Source organism: Eumetopias jubatus, unplaced genomic scaffold (genome assembly GCF_037043125.1).
Source record: "Eumetopias jubatus isolate StellerSeaLion01/CBP00866 unplaced genomic scaffold, mEumJub1_p1.0 scaffold_1, whole genome shotgun sequence".
Taxonomy (NCBI): domain Eukaryota; kingdom Metazoa; phylum Chordata; class Mammalia; order Carnivora; family Otariidae; genus Eumetopias; species Eumetopias jubatus.
This window is the reverse complement of record NW_028274807.1, coordinates 216,631,436-216,650,202: the sequence shown is the minus strand read 5'-3', so window position 1 is coordinate 216,650,202 and position 18,767 is coordinate 216,631,436. Positions and strand designations below refer to the sequence as shown.

At 40.7% G+C, this 18,767-nt stretch overlaps 1 non-coding gene and 1 pseudogene across 2 annotated transcripts; one reads left to right on the top strand and one right to left on the bottom strand.

Moving 5' to 3' along the window:
- Nucleotides 1-1,567: 1,567 nt before the first annotated feature.
- Nucleotides 1,568-17,252, top strand: LOC114226182 (uncharacterized; annotated as a pseudogene). The gene is made up of 4 exons (XR_015766787.1): nucleotides 1,568-1,688; nucleotides 12,987-13,113; nucleotides 13,747-13,930; nucleotides 14,542-17,252. The product of XR_015766787.1 is annotated as an uncharacterized LOC114226182 (transcript).
- A 1,029-nt stretch (nucleotides 17,253-18,281) lies between these two features.
- On the bottom strand, nucleotides 18,282-18,467 carry LOC114226355 (U2 spliceosomal RNA). The gene has a single exon (XR_003612737.1). It is a non-coding gene; the product is annotated as a U2 spliceosomal RNA (small nuclear RNA).
- Nucleotides 18,468-18,767: the final 300 nt, after the last annotated feature.

Sequence of the window (18,767 nt, the reverse complement as noted above, 5' to 3'; positions counted from 1 at the left end):
TTGCTTCTCTTTATATAAAGAAACAGTACAAAAACTAGTAAAATTGAAATTTGGAGGGGCAAAGGGACATGAATGCTAGAGGGTGTGCTAGGAGAGAGTTTTAAGGGAGATTTCTAAATCTCAGGCTGATTCTTTAAAACCTGGTGTTCATTTAGGAGCACCTGGGTGGTGCAGTGTGGGATTCTTGGTTTCAGCTTAGGTCATGATCTCAGGGTCCTGAGATTAAGCCCCTCCCCAGACTCGTGTGGAGTCCGCTTGAGATTCTCTCTCCTTCTCCCTCTGCCCCTCCCCACCTTGAGCTCTCTCTTTCTCAAATAAATAAATAAATAAATCTTTTAAAAACTTGGTGTTCATTTATAACAATAAACAAAAGTAAATTAACCATATTTTTAATACTTTATAAATCAAATGAGTAATATATGTATTTTTAAAATTTTATTTATTTATCTGAGAGAGCACAAGCAGGGGAAGCAACAGGCATAGGGAGAGGGAGAAGCAGACTCCCCACTGAGCAGGGAGCCCGATGCGGGCCTCGATCCCAAGACCCTGAGATCATAACCTGAGCCAAAGGCAGACGCTTAACTGACTGAGCTACCCAGGCGCCCCGAGTTTTATATATATATATACACATATAATACATATATACATATATTTTTTAAAGATTTTTGTTTATTTATTTGATACAGAGAGACAGCGAGAGAGGGAACACAAGCAGGGGGAGTGGGAGAGGGAGAAGCAGGCTTCCCGCGGAGCAGGGAGCCGGACGCAGGGCTCAATCCCAGGACCCCGGGACCAAGACCTGAGCCGAAGGCAGACGCTTAATGACTGAGCCACTCAGGGGCCTCCTGAGTAGTATATTTTTAATGAGAACCTGTTTTCTACATGCTACGTCTCTGAGCACTAATTTTTATGAGAATGGACAATACTTTTTAAAAACCATAAAACATGATTTCTTTCAACTTTGTAAATAAAATAAGCAATAGATTTTCCTTCCACTGGCTCTTAAGCTGGGAAGTATTTTCCGCACAGGGAAGCATATTAAATGCACTAGGAATTTTGACTCAATCTGTTAAGCATATTAAATTTCTGGGTCCATTCCAAATTTATTTAAGATTTTGCTGTTTTCTTCTGTCAGGGGCCTGAGGGATATCATAGCCATTCACATTTCAAAGTCTCTAGGTATATAGTAAAACATGGATCTGCAATTAATTTCCCTTTAGTGTAAAACGTGAACCTGAGAATTTTAATAAACACATCTGGTAACTTGTGGTTGTTCTGAGAACATTTCCTGTGCCCAGGTTCAAGCTGCAGGGTTCAAATTTCCGGCTAGCACCGGCACTAGTTGGCTGGACTTTCCTGATCTAAAGCAGCAGGTGAGTGGGGTGGGGCAGCATAGATGAGGCTTCAACACTGACAACCGCCAAACATCTGGGCTGTCCAATTAGGAGGGCTGGGGCGGGGTTCGGAGCACTATCCAATCAGGATCCGGGGGCTCGGAGCACCGTCCAATCAGGGCCGGGGGCGGACGCGCTCCTAGCCTAGGGGCCTAGACTCTCAGACGGCCTGAAGCACCAGTGTGCACCTGCCCCTTGCGGAGCGGCTGTCTTGAATCCGCATCGCTCTCACCTGCACGGGCCGCGGAGTCACCGCGAGGACGCCAGGAGAGCCAGGAGCGGGGCTGAGAGATGGTGAGTGCGCGGGGTCGGGCGGACACCGGGAGGGGCTGGTTCGAACAGGCCGGTACAGGCTGGAGGTGCCCGCGGCCCGGGTTCCTCCCCCGCAACCCCTGTCCAGGTTCTGACCCGCGTTTCCGCTCTTGGCTGCGGGGTGGGGTTTCGGCGTCCTGTCCCGTCCGCGCGTGGGTCTGGGTTCTCAGAACTTCCTGGGGTGACCAGGTGAGCGCGACTGCTGTCCACCCGGGGCTGGGGGAATCTCAGTCCCGGGTCGGCTCCTCCCGGAGGACAGCCTTGGGGGGCGGGCGAGGAGTCCCGGGGGACCTGCTTAGGGCCCTGGGCTCGGAGAGATTCCCTGGTAGGTCCTTGATCCCTAAGTGACCCCAGTTCTCGTTTCCTGGAGGACTTTGGTCGTCAGCCGGCAGATGCTGCTATTGAGGGAAGAGAAATGGTTCCTGCCCTCTGGGTTCTCACAGTGAAGGAAGCAAAACGGAAGAACAGAGAAAACCCACCCAGTGAGCTAGTGCGGCAACCTGCAAAGCAAAATGCGCTGGAGACCTACGGTGGGACGGGAGCCTGTGCACTTTGGGAGGGTGTTCCGGGAGCGCTTCAGAGAACAGGTGGTGGGGGGTGGATGTCCCACGTGGTAGGATGGCCGTGCTTGACCCCTGAGTCATCTATGTCTGTGTTCCAGTTCTGCACTGCCCCTCCCCGGGTTTGTCACCTTGAAAAGATTTATTTGGCTATTGGAGCCTCAGATTTTTCAGTAAATGTAAATACATTTAACTAACAGACTTTGAAAGATTAGATAAAATATTTGCCAAGAAAGAAGGGAGGGGTCAATTTCAGGGGGAAAAAGAGGATCTAGTCTTGCATTTGTTAAAAATTCTTTTGTGTCTTTTTTCTCTCCTGGAGCATGTGTGGTTAAGTTTCTCACATCTGTTGTTTTCTTTTTGGTGATGACAAATGGAATTCCAGAGCTTAGCCCGGAGGATGCTACTGGGGAAAAGAATCTAGGGGAAATAGAGAAACCCTCTGTCCCATTATGAATGCATACAAATGAATGCATTTCCACACACAAAACGTTTGGCATATTAGTTGGTGAATTACAAAGACTCACCAAAAATGTCAGTTATTCTTTTACAGGGTGGGGAATTTATGACTGCAGATAATTCTATTCTGTCTGGTATTATTGGACTTCAGAGATTCATGCTAAATCCTGACTACCTGGAGTGGGGATAGGGGCCCTGCCCAGCGACTCCAAGCTAAGTAAGGCCAGCCAAGTGACAGCAGAGGGAGGGAATGAAATGGTTTCTTTCTGGAGAGTCTCTTCTGGGCCTGTGTCCTGGGCTGCCCACACCATCTGGAGAAGGCATGTGTGTGCCTAGAAAAGCTGCAGGGCACTCAAAAATGTGTATGGCTGGTGGTGATGCCCTTTCTGAGCTTATGCTTGCCACTGCCTTGGGGATGTTTCTAAATAATACATTTGGGGTGGGCACGCACAGAGGTGGTGCACCCAGGGCGTAGTTTGTGCACACTGAGAAAGTCTATCAAGGTCAGACTTAGGGAAAGACTCTTTTGGTGTCTGTCTCCTAGAGAAAGAGTTATGAATGTGGGAGTTCATTTGGGGTAGAGCCTTAAACTGGCTCCAGCCAAGAATTTCCTGGCTACTGAGAATTGAAGCCTGGAGAGGGAGCATTCCCACACTGCAAGGTCGGGAGAGGTGGGTGTGTGGGGCTCCAGAGTTCATCCCTGTGTCTGCTCAGGTCTCCCTGCCCTCCATCACTGGAGACTGACCAGCAGAAGGCTGGCATTTCTGCAGTGAGGTTCTGGACCCCAAGCCTGTGAATGTGTCACCTTCTGAACATGGTGGGTTTTCTTTGCAAACAGTGGATAAGTGAGTGGCTTTATCTGAGCCAATGGAAATATTTGGTTTTCTTCCCTTCTGATTTCTATATCTAATGTCGCTGCTGTATAACTCCAGTCTCCCTAAAGGTTTGGCCTTTTCATTTCCCCATTTGAGTGTGTAAGACTTTTATTTTCTTGGGTGAGTAGAAATGGATTGAGAGATAAAATATAAGAGAAGAGATTTCTGGAAGCATACAACATTTTTCTTCCTTTTTTGACAAGAGAACGTCCAGATAGGAGATGGGTGTATTTAAACTCTCAAGTTAATGTTTCACTTTTTCAATAATTTTTTATATCCGTGATTGTCTCTATAGAGTTATGAAATTTAAAATGTGCTATTCCTAAAACAATTCTTATTTTAACTGATATGAGAAAAATTACCTTTGGATATGCATATCCTTGAAAATCATAGTGCATTGAATGGGTTAGGTCCAAACCCCTAACGTGTGAAGTATTCTACTCATTTTTTGAAAATATTCCCCAGTTTGAAGGGCTCTTGGGGGTACAGTCGGTTAAGTGTCTGACTCTTGGTGGCAGCTCAGGTCATGATCTCAGGGTTGTGAGACTGAGCCCTGCATCCGGCTCTAAGTCAGGCTCTGAGCTCAGCATGGAATCTGCTTGAGATTTTCTCAATCCCCCTCTGCTGCTCCTCCCATTCACTCTCTCTCAAATAAATAAATCTTAAAAAAAAAAAAAACCTCCCCAGTTTGAGTGGAAACAATGATGATGTCACCTGTCATTTTAGTTGTAAAGAGGTTTGAGATATTTTATTTTTCATGGTTTACACTTTCATAAACTTTAGTTTTCAGGGAATTGTGAACCTTAAAAATTAATGTCGGTTACTTTACCGGCAAAAATGGAGTTATTCGGGAATAGCAGAGAATTGCAGTTTGGGACATGCAAGCTACAGCAAAACCATAGACATATCCAACAAACAAAGGAGGGGAACATTAATTTTTGGAGAAGGAGGAAGTTGGGAGGGCTTGTTTTGGACAAAAGTCCATTGGACAAAGGGAAGAGTTCAGGGGGATGAGAATTTCTCTGAGTTTTGATGACAGTTTTTCTTGCTGAATTATAGGTATAGTCAATTTCTTCTCTCTCCTTTTTTTTTAAGAATTCTCCATTCTTATTTTTTATTTTATTTTTAAAATTTTTGTAAGTAGGCTCTATGTCCAGTACAGGGCTTGAACTCACAACTCTGAGATCAAGAGTCTTATACTGTACTGACTGAGCTAGCCAGATGCCCTAGGGATAGTCAATTTCTTATAAGAGATGCTGTGGACATCTCTTCCTGTCAGGGCCTGTAATTGACGGTTCTTTCCTGTAGAGATTCTTCTGTTGGAGTTTGTAATGGGCAGTTCTTGTAATCAAGGTGGAATGCTCCCCCTTCTGGCCTCCCAACTCCATCTGATTTTTTTTTCTTTTGAGGTTTTTCTTTCCTTTTCTCTTTTTTCATTTATTATTATTATTTTTTCTTCCAACTCCATTTTAGTGAAGCTTACCTTTATTAATTTTCACAGGATTAAATCTTAAAATGATTTCCTGTGTGGAAAAGTGGTTTCCAAATAAAAATAAAGACTATTAAAAAGCAAAATATAGGGGTGCCTGGGTGGCTCAGTTAAACATCAGACTCTTGGTTTCGGCTCAGGTCATGATCTCAGGGTTGTGGGATTGAGCCCTGTGTTGGGCTCTGTGCTCAGTGTGAAGTCAGTTTGAGATTCTCTCTCTCCCTCTCCCTCTCCACCCCTCTTGAGTGCTCTCCCCCTCTCTCTAAAATAAATAAATAAATCTTTTTAAAAAAGCAAAACATAACTTATATAGATTTCTCTTTATGTAAAGTAAATAATGTATGCAAAGTTTTAAAAATCCTGCAAAACATCAAAAATCTAACATAAAACAACTCCCTGCCAGCATGTTCTGGTCCATGCCAGTCCTACCCCAGCCACCCTCAGACAACCAGTTTTAATAATTTCTTGTGCATTTTTATCAGTGTTTCTGTCTGTAAAAAGAAACAAAAGGCTAAAGTTTTTCTTTTGTTACAGGAAAGGTAACATGATATACACAGGGCAACATACTTTTCTTATTTGTTCTAATGATAGTCCTGCGGACCTTTTCATATAATGTCAATTTGATTTTCAAGTTTATGCAACCAGTTCTCTTTAATTAGGCACTTGATCTGCATCTAATATTTTTCTATCAAGGTTTGTTAATCAAAACTGACTTTTTCATATTACACAGTAAGCAAACATAAGAAAAGTGTTATTTTCCAACCTTGATTAATGCTTTAACTTTTGTGGTGAAATCTATCATATTTAGAATGCATGCAAAGTTTTATTGGACATCTAAAAACTAATCATGATATAAACATCTGTGAATTCACCACCTAGATTCATAAATGGGCCTTGGGTAGCTGTAAGAGTCTCCTGACATGATCCTCCCTGAACTCACCACTGTCTTGTCTCATTGATGACCACTGTTTGCTTCTTTGCTTAATCTTCATACCTTTACCTTTTATGGGGTTTTTGTTTGTTTGTTTTTTGGGTTTTTTTTTTTTTTTTTTTTACTAAGCAGTGTTCTGCTTTGTTTTACTTCTTTGGGACGTTCAATAAATAAATATTAATGGAATTACACTGAAAAGGCTTTCCTATGGTTCTTTGCTGTAGTGTGTTTCGTATATGCTACTATCTGAAAGCTGCAGTCATTAAACTCTTCCATTTCAGTGCTTATGGGGTTTGGGTTTTTCAAGTTTGTTTTTTTGCTTTTGCGAAAAGTGCCACTCCTATGAGTCTTGTTTCAGTGTCCAAGGTCAGATGTGTAGTACATTTGCCCACATATTGGAGGAAAATCTTTAGATTATAGATCATGGCCAAGTTCAAATTTATGAGACAATTCCAATGAAGTGTACCAATTGATTCTCCAAACATCTGTGCATAACTGCTTATGTGTTCCATGTGACCATCAACACCTGAGATTATCTAATTTAGTAATTTTTGACCTTGTTGGTTTGAAATAGGATCTGTTTGAGATTTTATTTTTCTATTTGCTCATTACCAATGAGCTTGACTCTTTTTTCATATGTGGTCTTATATCTTTTGTGATACATGTTTTAGTCATTTTCCTATTTTTTATTCATTTGTTTGACCGTTCATTTTTACTCTGCACACATATTTTTATATTTGTATGTGTTGCAAATATCTTTATCTCAAATTGTTGTTTACCCTTTTGGTTTCTTAATTTTATTTTTTTAAAGATTGATTTATTTATTTGAGGGGTGCCTGGGTGGCTGAGTCAGTTAAGCATCTGACTCTTGGTTTTGACTGGGGTCATGATTTCGGGGTCCTGGGATTGAGCCCAATGTCAGACTCCCTGCCCAGTGGGGAGTCTGCTTCTCCTTCTGCCTCTCCCCCTGCTTGTGCTCTCTCTCAAATAAATGAGTGAAATATTTATTTATTTATTTATTTGAGAGAGAGAGAGAGTGAAGGTAGGGTCAGAGGGAGAGGGAGAGAGAGAGAATCTCAAGCAGACTCCCCGCTCACCACAGAGCCCGACCCTGGCTCCATCTCACAAACCTGAGATTATGACCTGTGCTGAAACCAAGACTTGGGCGCTTAACCAACTGCACCACCCAGGCGCTCCTGTCTTTCACATTTAAATATAGAATAAAGTGGTTATTGTTTGTGGATTAGATGGGAATATAGTGCATTTTTCCCAGTTGGATACCAATTTCTCCCTGCCCCATACATTACAGTGTACATCATTTCTGCCACTGCTCTGTGATGCTTGTTCTGTCATTTATCAATTTTCCATATACATGGGGGCCTCTTCAGGAGTCTTTTCCTTTCCATGAATCTATTTGTTTTATCCCTATATTAAGAACATATTGCTCAGATTGCTGTGGTTTCAAATTCCTTGATGTATTTGAAGAGCCCCCTTACTTTGTTCTTAAAAAATTTTTGTCTTTTTTGGACATTTGTTCTTTCTATTAGGTTTGGAGAAGTTGTTTTTGTGAAGGCCTGGAAAATCAGGTCTGAGGATTTACTGGAATTTTATAAAGACTACAAGTTTCTTTTTGGGGAGCTGACATCTTGGTGACATTGAGTTCTTTCTAAGAACATGTCCCAACTTTCTATTTATTTAATTCTACTTTGATATTATCCAATGAAGTTGAGGTTTTGGTCCATTAGAATCTTTTTATACCCTTCATTAGAATTCTTTATTATGTGTTAGCTTTTTTTTAAAAAAAAGCTTTATTGAGGTATAATTTACATACTGTACAATTCACCAGTTTAAAGTGCACAATTCAGTGCTTTCTGTTTAACAGATATATGCAACCATCACCAGAATCAACTTTAGTTCATTTTCATCACCTGGAAAGAAACCCCATACCCTTTATCTATCACCCTCCATATCCTGCTTCCAGCCATAAATAACCACTAATGTACTTTTTGCCTCTTGAGAATTTCTTATTCTGGACATTTCATGAGAATGGAGTAACATACTTTGTAATTCTTTCTCCTACAAGTTCGAATCTATGGTTGAGTCCCTCTAGGGAATTTTTTCAGTTATTGTGCTTTTTTGACTCCAGAATTTTCACTTGGTTCATTAGAATAACTTCTCTTTGTTGACATTATTTGGTGTATCATTGTCATCATATATTACTTTACATCTTTAATCATGATTTCCTTTAGTTCTTTGAACATATTTATAATAGTTACTTTGAAGCCTTCTTCTGTTGAATCCAATATCTATTTGCTCTCAGTTTCTGTTGCCTGCTTATTTTTCTGCTGTAAGGATCACAATGTCCTTTTTTTTCATGCCTTGTAATTTTTTGTTGGAAACTGGATACTATAGGTAATATATTTTAGCAACTTTGGGTACTAGCCCCTATCCTCTGGGGCCTGTGACTGTTGTTTATGTCTGCTTGGTGACTGGCTGGATTATTTTAGTCAAATCTATTTCATTCTCCTCCCAACCCCTTCAGTGCTCTTAAGCTCCACTAATTGTCGGCCGACTGCTTTATTGTTTTGAACCTGCTGTGGTGCATACATTGCTCTATAGACTAATCCAGTCAAATTTGGACTCCTTTGAAGGAATAGTTTCACAGGTCAATGTTTGTTAGTTGTTCAGACCCTTGGAGGTTTCCTCCCACCCTCCTCTTTCCCTGCTTCTCCCCTGCAAACAAGGTGGACTACAATTTTGCCTGTGTCCTGAATCTCTTCCTTGTTGCCTTTCACTACAACTTGCACTGTTTTTGAGAGCACCCTTGGGCTTAAGATTCTGCATCTTCTGTTGTAAATGAAGTCAGTTCTTTGGCAAAAGGCCAGGAGCTATCTCTTTTACAGCCTGCTTTTCCTCCTTGTCAAAATCTCTGAGCCAGGGAACTGCAGTGAGATGGGGACAACGGTATACTTCTTTCTGAGTGACACCCCACTTTAAGAGCTGAGCATTAAGTGGAGGAAGGGCAGGTGCCTGATGTCTTCTCAGCTTGCCTCTCTTGGATGTGGAACCTCTGCCTTATGAGGCATAACAAGAGCAGTCAGGTCCCCAGTATTCTCATCAGCCCTATACCTGCTGTAGACCCCACATTCCACAAGTGGGGGCTGGTGTAAGTAGAGAGCCCTCACCTGTCAATTGCTCTTGCTTAGAGCTTAAACTCAGTAACAACTAACTGGGGCAGGATGAGAAATGCTGACATCCTCCTTGTCTGGCTAGGAGCCGTGCGGACGGGGAGCCCGTGCTTTTGGCTACAGTCTGAAAAAGAAGTCTAGGGAGAGAGAGTAGTCTTGGTTCAAATACCAGACTGTCAACTTTTCTTAAGGAACACTCATAGAGTTTCTTGAATAACTGGTTCCTCAGCTCTATGCCCTCAGGACTATTTCCAGAGGCTTGAAATGATGGTTTTAAAAGTAATCTCACCAGTTTCACTGGGGAGCAGGTCCACAGGGTACCTCATATTGCCATACAGTCATGTTCAGTTTTTAATGTGAGTTTTCCAACTTAGTGTTGTTATTAAATGGAAAGGTAATGAGTTTTATTTTCATCTTGTGTTTTTATTTTAGAATCTTGCTAAATCTTTTTGGTTCTTTTTGTTCTGTTTTGGTCCTATGCATATGCTTGTTAGTGCTAAGGATAACAATGATCTTTCTATTCTTTTGTAATTCTGCATATTTGTTTATTTTCGGGTGGCACTGGATTGGGTCTCTAATATAGTGTTGACTAGGAGTGAGGCAATGGGAAGCTAGTTTTGTACTCTTTTTGATAGAAAATAATGAACTTCTCTCCATTTGTATGTTCTTTTTTAACTGTACCCTTCATTGGGCTATGCTTCTTACCATTGATTCCCCTACAGTATGAGTTTTTTTCATGTGTTTTCTATATCACTTTCTATAATTCTTAAGATGATTTCAGGTAAATTAGTTGATTATAGAGTTTCATTGTAAAGTATAACATACATGCAGAAAAGTACGTAAGACATATTGGACAGTTCATGGAAATCATAAAAAATAAACACCTATGAAATAAATCCAGCCCTAGATCTAGAACAGTTCTTGACCTCAGACACTCCACTGGAAGTGATTCCCTCCTCTCCAGATGTAGCCAATATCTTGAATCCTGTGATGGTCCTATCCATGCTTTTACTGCCTGTGTATGCATCATTAAATAAAGACACTCTAACTTTGGATGTTTTATAATGCATGTAAATGGAACCACAGTGTATATGCTATTTTATGTTGGACTTCTTTTGTTTAAAGTTATTTCATGGTCTTCTATGGAGTAATAATAATTAATTAAACTTTACTGCTCTCTTGTATTCACTTGTAAGGTTATACAATTATTATTTATTAACTCTATTACTAGTGGTGATTTGGGTGTTGTCAAATTTTTGCCATTATGACCAGTGCTCCTAAAAACATTATTCTTTTTAAGTTTTTATTTATTTGACAGAGACACAGCGAGAGAGGGAACACAAGCAGGGGGAGTGGGAGAGGGAGAAGCAGGCTTCCTGCTGAGCAGGGAGCCCGATGCAGGGCTCGATCCCAGGACCCTGGGATCATGACCTGAGCTGAAGGTGGATGCTTAACGACTGAGCCACCCAGGCACCCCGATGGCTTTATTTTCCTATCAGGTATTCCATCCATCCCCTGCAGTCTAGTCTCAACACAAGTGATGGGTCATTAAAGCTATCAGAGGACATCACTCCTCTGTGCAAAAGCCTGAAGTAGTTCTGCATTTCTCACAGGGTCAAATCTGACTAGTTCCCCACAAGATGATATGCTCCACCTCCCATCACTCTCCACCATCCTTGACTGTTATTCCCCATCTGAATTTGCTCCAGCCTCTGGCAATGTGTCTTAGCCCATTCAGGCTGCTATAATAAAATACCAAAGAGTGGCCTATAAACAACAGAAATTTATTTCTCACAGATACGGAGGCTGGGAAGTCCAAGATCAAGGCAACAGCATGCCTTGGATGGAATGAGCTGTTTTGGCATCTTATAACCTCAGTGTGTATGTGGGTGAACTCAAAATTAATGCACACCAACACCAAGGTTTATGAATGTGGATATTATGGAAAGGCCTAAGTTCTAATGTCTTCTTCCCGCCTTCTGAATTCTCATGTCTTCCTCTTCTCTCCTCTTTCTCAATACCACTTCTGTCTCAAATTAAGGGGACATAAAGTAAGAAAGAGTAGCAACTGATTCTGTGATAAATAATATATGTAAATAATACACATATAAGTTAAAATTAGCATTTCTCCAGAAAAATGTCTTTGGGCACCCAGTTGGATTTGTGTATTTCGAATGGAGTACATCAACACAAAGGGTCAGTTGGCCCACATTGTGAGTTGGGTTTCTACCTTGGGCCTCTCACTGTTGGTGAGAGGAAATGAAGGAAAAGCTCCTTCAGTGTGTTTTTGTTTATCAGAATCTCATCAAGATTTGAACTTGTAATTGTTCATTTCAGAGCTGGCAGGGCAGCTCCATCTGTGCTAGAACCCGCATCTGTAATACCTCCTGTAGCAAGGACACCCAATGCAGATGCCAAGTCTGAAAATTGGCCGAGAAAAACTTAGCACTCCGGGGTGGAGGCTGGAAGGGGTTAAGAGCTAGTGGATGGGCAAAACCCACTGGCTTCTCACCTCACTCTCTCAGCTGTGGATAAGTAGGCCACAAAGCCACAGGTTCTGGTGAAGATGGGAGGCCCAGAAGCAAAGCCACAGTGCCCAGTTTGGGGAGGTACTCCACCCACTTTTGGAAGTGGGAAGAAGCCCAAGAAGCAGGTGTCTCATTGTTTCCCCATTAACAAGGGGTCACCCTGCTACAGCTTCCCCAGTCTCCAAGCTGTCCCAAAGCTGGGACAAAAAAATGCAGGGAAACCAGGGCCGAGGGGACAAAAGAAAAATACAGCCAAGACATTGTCCATTTCTTTATTTTCCGTCAGATTCTAAAACTTCCTCGTGACACAAACATAGCCATTGATTCCAGCCTCTGTTTATTGGAACTTCTATTCCGGTTTGGGGTGGTCAACCTTTTACGTTTATTATCAATGATTTAGCGTCACAATAAATACAAGTGACAACCTCTCCACCCACCCATCCCCCAAGCCCCCACCCTTCCAAATACCCTGAACTAGTGTAACTGTCTATTACACTTTCATTGTTAAGGATTATAAAACGTTAGCTGTCCTTTTTTTAAAAAAAAGCTCAGTCCAAATTCTTCAGGCAACCATAATGTGCAGCATAACTCAGCATCAAATAAAAACTCTATGGTGCAGCAGCAACACCGGCCTTTTCCATGATTTACACCCCTGGGGGGAAAAAAAGATTTGAACTTGTGGTTTATGCAGTGCTGAGAGATGTGGCGGGCAATAAGGAAAGAGATGAAATCATTTTTGTCATAAGGAATTGATACTCATAAAACAGCAGTATTTGTTTCATTTATATAGCATTTCTCTAATTTCTCCAAGTGTTTTGGACTATTCTAGACTCTGTGAAAAGGCAGGGATTATACAGGAAGGGCCACAGTAAAAATGGAGAGAGAGATAATTTCAATGTGTTAATGTGTTAAGACTATGATACAGAGGGCACCTGGGTGGTCCAGGTTGGTTAAGTGTCTGCTTTTGGCTCAGGCCATGATCTCAGGGTCCTGGGATCAAGCCCCACATCAGGCTCCTTGCTCCGTAGGGAGTCTGCTTCTCCCTCCCCCTGCTCGTGCTTTCTCTCGTGCACACACTCTCTCAAATGATAAATAAAATCTTTAAAAAAGACAATGATACAGAAAATGAGTGTGGACATAGTTTAGATGTGAAGAGACCAAGGAATGTTGTTTGAACTTCCTGTGAATTTGAGTCCACTTTCCCTGTGTTGTCAGTGTCGCCCACTCTCCTACAATGATGTTTGTTTTAGGACTCAGTGGTCTTCGAGGATGTGGTTGTGGACTTCACCCAAGAGGAGTGGGCCCTGCTGAATCCTGCTCAGAGGAAGCTCTACAAAGATGTGATGCTGGAAACCTTCAGGAACCTGGTCTCAGTAGGTAAGGAGGCAGCAATCCTTCACTTAGTTATTTAGAGAATAAGTGTTTCTTATTCATTAAGCCTATTTCAAGATTTGGAATAAGAAGGAAAACACACTGATAAATAAAACAGGCATGATCACAGCTGTCATGGATCTAGAATCTAACAGTTTCTCTGTGACAGTAAAAGTCTATATATCAACCTGTGTTTTTCTTTCTGTCTTCTTTAAAATACTTAGGGTCCTTCAGTGTCATCAGTCTGGGTATATATCCATGGGTCACTTTGTGGGCATGGAGAAGTTTGTTGTTTGAAATCTTGTGGTTTTTCTGTGCATATTAAATCACATCTGGGCAGCTCAGTTGGTTGTGTCTGCCTTTGGCTCAGGTCATGATATGGTCCTGGGATCAAGTCCCTGCACTGGGCTCCCTGATCCACAAGGGGCCTGCTTCTCCCTCTCCCTCTGCCTGCTGCTCCCCCGTTTGTGCACGTGTGCACTCTCTCTCTGTCAAATAAATAAATAAAATCTTTAAAAAAATCGCCTCCATTTTGACCTCTTGTGCCTCTTAATAAAGAAGTTTTAAAACAGCTGAACTAATGTATTTCTTTGCTCACAGGTGCTTTCCTTATAAGATTTATTCACTGTTTTGTTTTAGATGATGAGACTCAACTTAAAACCAATGAGTCCATTTCTCAGCAGGATATTTTTGGAGAAAAATTATCCACTGAACAGAAAATAGCAAGGTTCACAAAAAATGATTTCTGGACCTCCCTTTTTGGAGAAAATTGGGAAGACCAGTGCATTGAAGATAAGCACAACAATGAGTGGAGACATTTGAGGTGAGTTGCACTTAGGAGAAAACACAGTATCCCAGTAGAGAATCTTACTACTTCATGAAATTAAAAAACAAAAAACTGATAAACCTTGTTCCAGATTTGTTTATTCACAAATCATTTCCCCCTTTTTTTCCTTCATGTGACTCAGACATTGAGCATTTGAAAGATTGTTCAGTGGGAAACAATGATCAGGGAACTCTATATGAGAAACACTGTTGTAGTAATGAGCTATGCTTTAAGCCCATTCCCAAAGCAGCTAGTTTATTACACTTTGAAATAATTCAAACAGGACAGAAAACCTACATTTATGGGGCACCTGGGTGGCTCAGTTGGTTAAGCATCTGCCTTTGGCTCAGATCATAATCCCGGGGTCCTGGCATCGAGCCTCACATCAGGCTCCCTGCTCAGCAGGGAGTCTGCTTCTCTTTCTCTCTCTGCCCCTCCCCACTATGGTTCTCTCTCTCTCTCAAATAAATCAATAAAATCTTCAGAAAAAGAAAGCCTACATTTATACAGAAAATGGTAGAAATATAATCCTAGCACTCATTAACAAATATTAATAAATTATGAATACACAAACCATTAATATTGTGCTCCCCCCCCTTTTTTTGCAGAAGTCATATAGTGGAGAGACTCTGTGAAAGTAGCAAAGGTAATACATGTGGAGAAACTGTCAGCCGTATTCCAAATATTAAGCTGTACAAGAAAACTCCTAGTGGAGTAAAACTGTATGAATGCAGTCAGTGTGGAAAAGTCTTCAGGCATCGTTCATCCCTTAAGAGGCACAAAAGGAGTCACACTGGTCGCAAACTATATCAGTGTGAGGAATGTGGGAAAGCCTTCAGTTGTTCTTCATACCTAAGGAATCATGTGAAAACTCACAGTGGAGAGAAACCCTATGCATGTAAACTTTGTGGGAAAACATTTATTCGTTCCCATTCCCTCACTGGACATATAAGGAGTCACACTGGAGAGAAACCCTATGAGTGTAAGCAATGTGGGAAAGCCTTCAGTTGTCCTAAATCCTTTCGAGTACATGTGATGATGCATAATGGTGGGAAACCCTATGAATGTAAGCAGTGTGGAAAAGGCTTTAGCTGTCCCAAATCCTTTCGAGTACATATGATAATGCACACTGGAGAGAAACCTTATGAATGTAAGCAGTGTGGGAAAGCCTACTGTTGGCTCACATCCTTTCAGAGACATGTGAGAATTCACAATGGAGAGAAACCCTATAAATGTGAAAAATGTGGGAAAGCATTTGGTTGGCCCTCATCCTTACATAAACATGTCAGAATGCACACTGAAGAGAAACCCATAAATGTAAGCAATGTGGGAAAACTTTCAGTTGGCCCTCATCCTTCCAAAAATGTAAGAATGCAGACTGGAGAGAAACCCTATAAGTGTGAAAAGTGTGGGAAAACATTTGGTTGGTCTTCATCCTTACACAAACATAACAGAAAGCACACTGGAGAGAAACCCATAAATGCAAGCAATGTAGGAAAACTTTCAGTTGGCCCTCATGCTTCCAAAAATGTAAGAATGCAGACTAGAGAAAAATCTTATAAGTGTGAAAAATGTGGGAAAGCATTCGGTTGGTCCTCATCCTTACACAAACATGTCAAAAAACACAGTGGAGAGAAGCCTGTAATTGTAAGCAATGCGGGAAAGCCTTCAAATGGCGCTCATCCTTACAAAACAATAAGGATGCAGACTAGAGAGAAACCTCATACATGTGAAAAATGTGGGAAAACTTTCAGTTGTCCCAAATCCTTACATAGTCATGTGAGAACTCATAGTCAAAAGAAAACTTATAAATATAAGTAATGTGAGAAAACCTGATGCAAATTAACTCATCTAAAACAGTTTGGAAAATCCACACCAGAAGAGAAATCTTACAAAAGTTACAAAGATGGTATTGCTCAGTATCTCATCCTTAATGGGACTTCTAGCCAGTGAATTTCCATCTTTTTCAACTAAACATCGACATGAAAATTCTCAAGTATTCTAAGTACATATATATAGTACATGAATTTTGATATGGGTTTTTTTCCCTTATGAATTCAGGTAATATTTCTGTTTCCATTTTGAAGTGTGATACAGCCATGGGTGATTTGATGTGTGTTTTGAATATGCATCAGGTTTAATTTTATATAGTTTTTTTATAAGTATGGGGACTTTAGACTAATGTAACATTGGTATTAGTTTAGATTTTCTTACTGGCCCAGTGTGTTGCAAACTGAGTATCACTTTCCCATTACACATAGTCCATCTTGTTATCTTCCTGAGAGAACCTACGACTTTTAAAGTTGGCACTTCTTTGCTTACATAAGGTATGTATTCTTAACACCTTTTTTTTGGCCAGAGTTTCATTATTCCATTTTGCTCACTTGCAGTTTTGTAAGTATGTAAGTTGGCAGAAATTTGTAGGTATGCAATGGTCTTGAAAGAGTATAGTTTCATATGAACTATCATTTCCATTTGTTGCTCTATGCTCTTTGTCCTGGCTTCTGGTTAGGAAGTGGACATTTGAATTAAAAAGAGAGAATGAAATCTAGAGGTGGAGATGGTTCTGTTGGATTGTGTTCTACCAACATAGGTAAGGCTAAGAACTACATTTCCCAGGATGCCTTCTCTATATGGTTCCATGATAGAATTCTGTAAGAGCCCAGCTTGCGAGAGATCTAGAAGAAGCAATTTTCAGTTTATTGAGCCACCGCTATATAAGGAGATAGATGCATAGGGACTTTGTGGGCACCATCTCCAGCTTATTTTCCTGATTGCTAGTCTTGCTGATCAAAAGTATCCTCAAAACAAATACCAACTGCATGACTTCCATTTTCTCAGAGGGGTGGGCTTTCACAGACATCCTACCAGCTTTCCCATCATGGATGTACCTCCATGGTTACATGTCCACAGCTTACATTTTCCTGAAAGCCCTATACCGTCCACCAGGCCACTGATTAGGATGTCATGGCTGTTGATATTATCTAGTGCTCTGACCCCTTTTCTCTAGATCTTAACATACTCAAATAACGTCTGATTTGTATGGTGAACACCTCATTCTCTTATTATTTCTCATGCTTCTGTGTTTCTAATTCCACTAGAACAGAGGCAATGGTGCATCCATAACATATGGGACTGTTTCCCTGCAGCATCATTGAGCACCTGCCGTCAGTATTTCTGTGAAATAAATAAGCATTACCGACATATTGGGCAGACTGTGGGTATTCTGTTATTCAGCACTGAATACAATCCCTCAGGATATGTTGTTATTAAGATTGAGTATGTGTGGTTAGACAGTGTATATATTTTTGGTTGAACAAGTGCTGTGTTTCTGAGAAATATTCTATTAACTGTTTTCATATGAGTTATGTACTTTATAAATGTATAAAATGTTTCTGAGAAATATCCTATTAACTGTGTTTTCAAATGTATACTAATAAATGTCAATCTATTTAATTTACTAAAAAGATATTATAATATTGCAACTTTGAGCTGTCAAATCAACTTTGTAACTGTGAATGTAAGAATTATACATTCTGAGGCAATATTACCAGGTGCATACAAATTGAGGCATTTTTAATGCTAGTAAACTTTATTTTGTATATTGTTACAATTTTGTTAATATAACTTCTTATTCATAATAGTAAAAACAATAGTTTTAGCAATTTAATTAAGTAGTAAATAAGTCCCTCAAATGATATAAAAAGATTCTGATGAGAAAATATTTTAAACTTCATTGGATAATATAAAAGCGAGTGAAGTAAAATATAAACTATGACAAGAGAGATAAAAGGGGATGAAGAATGAAAAAGGCCTCAGTGAATGAGGATATCATCCATTCATGGATGCCTTAGATACTTTCTGGAACTGTTCAAAAGTGTTAGTGAATAGCGGGTGGTGATACAGAAACATTCCTCCACTCATGGAATTAACAGTATTATTTCCCATAAAAGTGAAGATATAGTTCAGCCACATTTTTGCAATGGTTAAAATTTTAGGGCATGTCATATATGTTTATGAGACTGGACATGGATATTTGGGATCAGACCATTCATATGAATTCGGAGCACATTGTTTAGGTGTTTGTATTTAACATCCTCGTGAAATAATTTGAAATGTCCCCATGTATTTGGCATTATCATTTTGGGGCTCCTACCCATTGACCAAGATTTGTTCTGCAGAAAGCCAGAGTTCCTCATAGTTTAAGGAAACTTTATGGTGGTGTTTCTTTTCTTTCTTTTCCTTTCTTTCCTTCCTTCCTCCCTCCCTCCCTCCCTCCCTTCCTCTTTTTTCTCTTTCTCTCTCTCTTTCTTTTTTGAACCTTTAATTAGGCTGGGATGCACCTACTACTACTTCTACTTCCTAGAAGTACCGCAATACCAGGTCGATACGTGGAGTGGAAGGAGCAAGCTCCTATTCCATCTCCCTGTTCCAAAAATCCAACTTAATATATTGTCCTCAGAGCACATATCAGATATTAAGCTGATAAGAACAGATACTACACTTGATCTTCGCCAAAAGGCCAAGAAGTGATAGAAAGCTTTATGGTTATCCACACATATATTTTTTTAAGATTTTTATTTATTTATTTGACAGAGAGAGACACAGCAAGAGAGGGAACACAAGCAGGGGGAGTGGGAGAGGGAAAAGCAGGCTTCCTGCCAAGTAGGGAGTCCGATGCAGGCCTGGATCCCAGAACCCTGGGATCATGACCTGAGCCGAAGGCAGACAATGACTGAGCCACCCAGGCACCCCGATTATTCACACAGTTCTAACCCCTCGATGAGCAGAGTGATATCTATGCAAGTCGACTATGATTTCCTAATAAAAGCAA